The sequence below is a fragment of the Alosa alosa genome, chromosome 15, assembly GCF_017589495.1.
Source record: "Alosa alosa isolate M-15738 ecotype Scorff River chromosome 15, AALO_Geno_1.1, whole genome shotgun sequence".
Taxonomy (NCBI): Eukaryota; Metazoa; Chordata; class Actinopteri; order Clupeiformes; family Clupeidae; genus Alosa; species Alosa alosa.
The window spans coordinates 11,886,101-11,895,434 of NC_063203.1; the positions used below are offsets into that span (position 1 = coordinate 11,886,101).

Below are 9,334 nucleotides of genomic sequence, written 5' to 3' on the forward strand. Positions count from 1 at the left end.
GCTGCTCCAGTGTCTCTGTTTAACAGCAATAAGCGTGCTAAACCACTCTCTCATTAATTATATATGGTTTCCAAACAATCAAAGATCATTTACATGACATCACGCGTACACCCTCTCTGCGGACGAGTTGCACCGATTTTCATTTAATGAAGGTTTAATTCAATCAGTTTGCCCATCATGTTTGAACAATCAGACTGCTACCAAGGGGGAGAATCTTCAATACGCTCCCAGGGCATGCACCCCTTTGTTAAGGCATCTCTCCAGAGTTTAAACACGCTCACAAACTGAGGAGTGTCATTATGAATGGCAATCTTGACTCCTGCAAAAGCAGCTCTGTGATGAGCTGAGCAATGACAGGCCTCTTGTCTGTTAAAAAAAAAAATCTCAGACAAGCTTGATATCTAACAAAGGGAGCATGTGCTGTGCATTGAAGAGCTTTGAATAAAAGGCTGTTGAATGTTGAACGACCAGAGATATAGACCCTTTCAACAAGGTAAACAAAAACAATGCTTGAACATTCTATTTGGGCCCCAATCTACTTCCTCTGCATTAAGATAACATATGGAATGTTAAAACGGAAGTCTTGTGGGGCCAACTATGATGCTGATAATGGAACTCTCTTGAAAGGGTCCATAAAATAAAGGAGGGGAAAAGAATAATAACAGCAAGCTGGACATGATGGGAAGGGAGCCTTTGATGGTCACTGGAGCTCTGTCCACAGGGGCTGAGGATTCCAGCCAGTGGGTCTTTGATTTGGTTCACGCGTGACAAGGGTTCCAGGCCTCTCGTGTTCCGTGGTGAGTCAACTGCACTAATTTGAACTGTCAGGTCAGGACTGGGGGAGAGAGAGAGAGAGGGAAGGTAAAAGAGGGAGGTGGGGTGAGAGAGAGAGGGAGAAAGAGAGAGAGAGGGAGAAAGAGAGAGAGGGAAGGTGAAAGAGGGAGGTGGAGAGAGAGAGGAAGAAAGAGAGAGAGGGAAGGTGAAAGAGGGAGGTGGGATGAGAGAGAGAGGGAGAAAGAGAGAGAGGGAGAAAGAGAGAGAGGGAAGGTGAAAGAGGGAGGTGGAGAGAGAAAGAGAGGAAAAGCTTGCAGCTAATTCAATGCAGCAAAAGTAATGCAACCGTTGCCCCTCCCTGGAATGAATGAATACATTCTATCAAGCAGTAACATATAATTCATTTATCAGCATAGCTGGGGGAATGTGATATGCCTAAGTTTATAGTGGTGAACGTTGCTACATCAGGAAAACATCAGGGGAGTGTGTGTGTGTGTGTGTGTGTGTGTGAGTGAGAGAGAGAGAGAGAACAAAAAAAAACAGTCTGTCATATCATTTTAGGGATTTGTCCTCGTTCATTTTTTAATTGTGTGCCAGTGTGACAAGCTGACAGTGATATTTCAGGACTTGGGACACATCTTCAGATAATTGGTTTGGTACCACAACACCTGCCAGGGGAGTGTAAGCCACAGTAATACAGGCAAAGATAAGCCCATATTCAGTAGTTCAAAGCACTAGTATGGTCCAGCACCCTCCAATTACCAACCTCTGGCTTTTCAATGACGTTTGGCCATGACCCTTCTTAATCTCTATTACAGACCAGTGACCAAGGCCCCGCCCAATTTTGAATTTAAAATGCATGAATGTAAATGGTTGGCTGCGTAATTATAATTGCAGGTCCAGGCTGAAAGGATATCAAAGGCGATGAACATTGAGCCGTGTCTATATTAATTACTGAGAGCAGAGATACAAAGACCCCCTAAAAAAATTTCATTACAAACAACTTTGTTTTATTTACACCTGTTCCGGGGGCCCTTGGAATGGCCTCGGAAGGGTGGATGGGAAACATTTTATCTCGAAGGCAGCTGCCGCCACACTCAGCAGCTGCCACCAGAGGGGGTGGTGGCCTGACAGCAATGGCTTCTGAACCCAAATTGAAAAACAAAAATTCTCTGTGATTAAATATGACCCGCAGGCAGGTACAATCAATATCACACACACGCAGTCTCTCACACGCCCCTGCTAAGGCCTGACACCAGCGGGCGTGATTGGCAACTCCTGCGAAACTTGATTGATGGCCACTCCAAAACGGGAGCGGCCAGAGGGGCTCAGGGAGCTTGTTAATACTCACAGGCCAAATAAACAGCGGAGTCGGTCCCAACAGTGAGACAAATAGAGGGAGACAATAACATACAACATCAGCGCCGCGGGGAGGGGTAGTTTTCAGCTGGACTCCGACAATGGGAGGTCAATAACGCTCCCCCGTTGGGTGATTTAAAGGAAGAGATGAGGAGCGCAGTCTTGATTAGAGGAGCAGGTGAATGAGATGTGGGTCTACTATAGATCCCTAGCCAGAGAGCTTTTAAATGGCTTGTGATATTCACTGTTTGCGTCAGATGCCAATATTCTGATTTAAAGTACACATGTGAAGAAGTGTGTGTGTGTGTGTGTGTATGTGTGTGTGTGCGCATGTGCTCAAGATATGAGTTCAGAGTGAAGGATTTTCAGTCCTCCATCTTGTGCTGTTTTGGGGGCAATAAAACACAATGAAGCACTTATTGCGGCATAGGAAAAAGTATGTGCTTTCTATGTGTGTGAGTGTGTGTGTGTGCACGTGGGTATACTTGTGTAAACAAGTCAGTGTGTAGGTATGGATGTGTATGGGTGTGGATGTGAGCTCACCACGTGCAGCCTTTTCATTTCCCTCTCCAGGCTGATTGAAGATCGATTGCCACCGCTGGTCACACACTCTGCCTTTGTCCATCGCCTGGGCAGGCTTAACACATTCCTGCATTTCCATGGTTACCAATAAAAAAAACATACAAATACATGACATGTGACCTTTTCATACTCTCATCAGGAAGAGCTCTGTGGTGTGTCTGTGGACACTGTTTCTGGGGAATCAGCATCTCCTGTGACTTGGCAAAATGTCACCGATGATGTGAAGGCAAGGTGACACCAACATGTGAGGTGCTATCACTGTTGAACGATAACACAAAATAATCTAATGCACACTCTCCAGCTTTGTAGATCAAGGATTGTTGGTGTACATAGGACTTGGCAGCATTACAAAAAGGTAATGTATGGATTATTACAACTTGGCCTGAGTGTGTAGTCATCATGAGCAACTGAGGAACACCTCTAGATACTTGGTTAAATTGAATAACAGTTTAATATGGGTATTAGGGCCACACATAAAGAAAAAAATATTTTTGGCATGACAAGATTAAACTCGACATTTCAACATTAAACTCAAGTTTCGAGAATAAAGTTGAAATATGATGTCGACTTTTATCTTGATGTGTTGACATTAATCTTGAAATTTTGAGAACAAAGTCGACACATCATATAGAGTGGTGAAGTCCCACCCCTTCTACTTCCGGTCCATGGGACCTATCTTTCAAAAAATTATGAACGGGAGTTAATGGAGAGATAACAATTCTTTTTTGGTCCAGTTTAAATTGTGCCACAAATTTCACATATGATGTGTGATGTGTGAATTTAAAAGGTAATTTTCACGTCAAGAAAGTACTGTTGTTCGATAGACTTCAAAAGTTATGTTGGTTTTGTGCAAATCCACTCAGTGGACTACATCTCTCGTCTCAAACGATGTACGTCACCAACGTAATGAAACGATAAGAGTTGTTATGCTAGTTAACGGTTGCATCTTGCTGCCTGCTATGTCACTTAACAGTATGTAATGTACAGTCTATGGACGAATACAACTTACCTGATGTGTTTAATCCTCTGACTCATGGTACTTTCTTCGGCAAGGAAAGCCCAATTAAGACCTGTTGCTGGTATGCTTGTACAATCTAGTGTGGCTGTGAATGAGCAAACTGCAAATGTCTTTACATGAAAAATTGTCTTTAAAATTGACAAACATCATATGGGTAATTCAAGGCACAAGTCAACCGGGACCAGAAAATAATTTCTTTTTCGCCATAGACTGCCGTTCAAATTTTTTGGAGGCAAACGGAAGGGGCGGGACTTCACCACTCTATTGACTTATACTTGACATTTCATCTTGACATGTCAATCAAAACTAGTTTGGAGAGAGCGCCAAAGTAGCTGCTACTGAATCCGGACAGTCAGTCTCAGACTCAATCAGTTGGCCAAAGACTCAACAAAATGCCTTGTGTAGCCCAGATTTGGTGAAATTGTACTTCAGAATTGGATTTAGCAACAATTAGGCTATACTAACTAGTTTTGAATGTCAAGAACAAAGAAGAAATGTTGAGATTTCAACTTTATTATTGAAATTTCGAGTTTAATGTCAACATGTCAATACATCGAGATTAAAGTCGACATGATATTTCAACTTTATTCTCGAAATTTTGACTTAAAAGTCAACATGTTGAGTTTAACCTCGTCATGATATATTTATTTCTTCATGTTTGCCCTAATACTCCATCGCAGTTCATAATGACCGGCGTTCTATACATTATCCCTTACAGAATGCCTTAAAACCAAGCAGGAGAACAAAGGAGGCTTGGGAGAGGAGGTGATCAAGCACAAGGCTATTTGCAGAGGAAAGATTGGGCAAACCCTCACAAACAAAGATAAGAGAAATGGAGGACCATCTCTGATACAATTTAGTCATCCATCTATAAATTACAGGAATGTCTGTGTGTGTGTGTGTGTGTGCGTGTGTGTTATTCACATTCGCATATCTGTAGAACTGTTCATTTGACTAATTTGGCAGGTGTTTTCTTACGGGCATTAGTAAGTGCAGTGTAAAGTTTGATGTTGTTTGAATAAGAAATGCAAAAGATGTTGTTAAATATCAGTAAAAGAAGCACACATTGGCTTTTGCCGCTCTAGCTGCTGGCCACTCCCCCCCTCACACAGCACAGCAAAGGACCAGGGGCAGAGAGGGTTGGCAGTATGTAGGAAGTCATGTTTGGATGATTATCATGTCTGACATCAACAATAAAGAATGCCTCTGTATGCAGTTTGCTAACATGATTCTATGGATTTTCCAACAAACACGGGTATGCAGTGGCTATTCAAAATGATGTAAAACTGAATAATATAAACGGACACTTCGAATAGCCCAGGCTACTTTGGATTGTCTTTAGACTATGAATAAACAACAATTTTGACTGTAAGGTCCAAAACTGAAACGAGCATCCCGAATTTAAGGATGTGTCAGAATGCCACACACGACCAGCTACAGACAACGAGTGGCAGACAAAGCGTGATGTCACTTATAGGCTACCAGAGACTGTGTTTGAGTCACATCATTGCAAATTTAATATGACGCATTATTCCACAAAATAATTTGTCTTCTCCATCATCAAGTTATTCAATAGGCTAAACATATAACCTTAACTCAAAACAGCTGTTAGGCTTATGTCATTTTGATCTGTAAAAATTTACATTGTACACATGCAGCCATGCTTAAATTATGCTTACAGTACAGCACATTAATTATAATGTACTATACTATAATATTCAGTATTTATTATGACCGCTGCTAGCGGTCATATAAGGGATTGGTAAAGTTTTTTTTTTTTTGTCCCGTCATCTACTTCCTGAATGTTTGGTCAACGATACCCGGGACACCGAAACACCGGGGCACATGAAATTTGGTGGGCATGTAGCCCCACTAGACTTTTACGGAAAAATTTAGTTTGGTCCCCGGGGGCCACTCCCCCCAACGCTGGGCCCCCTGAAACCCAAAAAATGCATTTTTTTCTAAATAACTACCTGAACAGTGGCACCGAGGATGAAGACATTTTTATGGTATGTTGGTCTCAAGGGCCCACATCAACCTAGCCCATAATCACTCATATGTGATTTGCACCCCGGTAAAAATGAAAATCATTCTGCTTTAATCGCCCCTCTCTTCAGTTAAGATGTTCAGAACTGCACCAAATGTTATGTGTATGATTAACCTGACATTCTCTGGGGGTATGCCAAGTTTTGTAGAATTTCATGGGGGGGTCTAAAAAATTTAAGTTATGTGTACATTTAGTGACTGTACACTCATTGGCCTGTAGATGGTGGTGCTAGTGTTAATTTTGTCACCTATTTTTAATTTAGTCTTAGTCATATTCAGTCATTCAGATATCATTTTTGTTTGTCAAGTTTTAGTCGACTAAAAGTCTCGTCATTTTAGTCTAGTTTTAGTCAAAAGAAAACTAAAGGTATCTTAGTCTTAGTCAGATTTAGTCAACACATTTTAGTCTTTTTTTTATAACAAATTATTACCATTTGAGTCAAATAGTGTTTCACACATCTCAATTTTCCAACACTATTGTGTCCACAGGGCTACTCGTCTGTTATAATTACTCATTCTGATTTTTTGTCAGTTAGTATGTTTACATGCACAGGTAAGTCGAGCTACAGTTATAGCTCGGCTGGGATTTGACCATAGACAGTAAAAGATTTGACTGGACCACGGTCATATTCGTAGACCAGTGTTTCTCAAAGTGTGGTCCGGGGATCACTGGTGGTCCGCAAGCTATCCCAAGTGGTCCGCGAGCAGACGTGGTAAAATATAATATAGATGAGTTGTTTGCAATATTGAACCAACTTGTATGTAAATCCAAACCGTTCTGCAACACTGTCTATGTGAGATATGCCAGTTTAAATCATACAGTATGAATCCTCTGACACAATAAGCAAAGTGCAAAGACAATAAGCAAGGTGGTTCAGTGAGTAGGCCTATTGTTTAGACTAATTATAGGCTACTGTTGAAGTAGGTCTAATCTTTTTTTTTTTTTGTTAGGGTTAGTTAAGTGGTCCTGAAACTGAAAAAGTGTGAGAAACACTGTCGTAGGGCCAAAGTATTAATGTTTTACTCCTCTCGCTAGATGGCGATATATGTAAACACAACACATTCCCCAATCAGACTCTCCATCTTAGCCATAGCTAACTTGCTAGCTTAACTTTCCATATTAGCTTACTTGCTAGCAAACTTTGCATCATCAGTCTAACTAGTTAAATAGTTGACATTACATGATAAACATTTTCGAATGGACATTCTGGGGGATATTAATATATATGAGAGAAGCTTCAACTTCTGGGTATGTAGCATTGTGGCATAAAGCTTAGGTAGTTAGCTTGAAATCTCCAGTGTTCTTGTTCCATGTAGTTTCGTGTTGCAGCCACAGGGTTGCAGCAACAGCACGTAGACTAGCCTACAGGAAAGCTGTTGCGTATTCCTCATTCGGAATATTTTGAAAACGTAACAGCTAGATATTCTGTCTTCTCATTTTGTAGACGAAAATGAAGAGAGATTTTATCTTAGTTTTTATTTCATGCAAAACATTTTAGTCTCGTCTTTTTTCGTCAACAATAATGCATCTTAAGATAGTCTTAGTCAGTGTTTCAGGACATTACTGCCGTCTCGTCATCGTCTCGTCTTAGTCATGAAAAAAAAGGTCGTTGACGAACATATTTCCTCTCGTCTCGTCTGACGAAATTAACACTAGGTGGTGCACACATATACACACACACACACAGACTATCGGTATCGGCAATTAGAATGGCCGATACATAATTACAAATTCAGTAGGATTAAATGAAAACCAAACATTCATAATCATTTGGCTGCATTTCCAGTATTGACGTCACGTAGTCGTTTGTCCACCAGATGGCGCATCGTTGCAGTGAGACGTAATTTTGTTGGTTAAGTTAATCTAAAGTGGGTTGGAAAGACAATAGACGCTTCCTACAAGGACAACACTGTAGTTTACCGCAGAGAATGTCTAATAAGGGTAGGATGATTTCTACATGAAATATAATTCCCATTTCTTCTTGAAGCCGAAATAAATCTGACGGTGGGTTTCCACACAGCGAAACACCTCACGATTTTCGGCCAGCGAAATTTCGCCTCGGGGGCGTGACACAAAACCGCTAACCTTTTGACTGCAGTGTCTAGCCAGTGGTGGCAAGCAAGCTAATTAGGTTAATCAGCTAGTTCAAACGTTTAAGTTCTTAATGAAGATATCCAGGGGTCTTTATGCCTCGACTAAGTTGATGTTGCCTATAAACAACAATTCATGTTAATAGAAACAACGAGGTCAATAAGACAAAAAAAATATTTCATACCTGTGTTGCAGCATGTAGCCTAGCTGTCTAGCTAGGTTTACAATGCAATTCAATGTCCTAAAATACTAGCATTTCGCCTGTCAGCTAGCTAAAAAGATCGAGTGCTTAAACTAACATATATAGTGGTCTATTTAGTGGTGTATGTGCTCTGACTAAGTTCGTGTGGCATATAAACCACAATTCGTGTTGATACAAGTGCCAATGTCCGTGTAGAAACATTTTAATCACATACAAATTTTCGTGTTACAGCTCAGGTAGTCTCCGCCATCTTGGTCAGACTTTTTTGTAACTCCCGCCTCCAAGCACAAAGACACGGACCTGATTGGTTCTTGAATGGTCCTCATTTAAATAAAGTTAAACTTTGGCCAACTTTGTTTCACCTGCCTCGGCGATTCGCTCTCATTTCGCCCAACCAGGGCGAATTTCGTCTCCATTCAACCTCAATAAGAGCGACGTGAAATTTCGGTGTGTGGAAACACACCGTGAGAATGTTTATCGGACATGCTTGGTTTTTACTGCAGGTAGGCTACGTTAATATTATACAAGTTATAGCCTAGGACGTAGGTAAAATAATGTTAGGCTACGGTTAGCATTGGTTGAGTGATGGAGGCCAATTTGATTATTGATGTATTTGTAGAAAACCATAAATGCGGTTATAGGCTACCAAGCAAATTGATAACAGCACTAATTCTATCTTTCGACTGTCATCTGATTCACTGACCAAAACCTAGGCTACTAGCAGGAGCTAAGTGAGTTAGCCACAACACGTTCGCTAACGTAATGGTTTTCTAATGGAAAATACTGTATATACCTGAAAGATAACCTGTCTATGATGCATTCTACTCAAAGTCTCAAAAAGTATCTGAGTCAACGTTCATTCCCAAACACCCACTAGGCTACTTCAATCCTCTATTTTCAAAGGTGATTCAAGTAAGGAAGAGCATGGCTCAAAGTAAAGTAACTAGGACTGAAACTACATAAATTCGTCAAAGTGAATAATTTGTGTGAACTTGCCGCAATGTAGATTTATTAACGCACCCGTGATGATCTACATCTCCATTTAAACCAAATGTTTTAGAGCGCACGTTGAGAGATGTATCCAGGGCAGGGCTGTACCTACACATTTTTGTTGCACGTGCTACAAAAATCATTCTTTGCGATGGATGATTTAGTACCAACGTTATACCGGTCGGATACAGTTTTGCCTATGGCTATACCGTGAGACTGAGACGCTTTTTGTTTGTTCGAAGTACGTGTTTAGGGTGTGAGAGGGGAGTCG

At 41.0% G+C, this 9,334-nt stretch overlaps 1 long non-coding RNA gene across 1 annotated transcript; it reads left to right on the plus strand.

The window, feature by feature from the left end:
- Positions 1–675: 675 nt before the first annotated feature.
- LOC125308875 lies at positions 676–4,866 on the plus strand. Its single transcript, XR_007196005.1, has 3 exons — positions 676–797; positions 3,017–3,070; positions 4,452–4,866. It is a non-coding gene; the product is annotated as an uncharacterized LOC125308875 (long non-coding RNA).
- Positions 4,867–9,334: the final 4,468 nt, after the last annotated feature.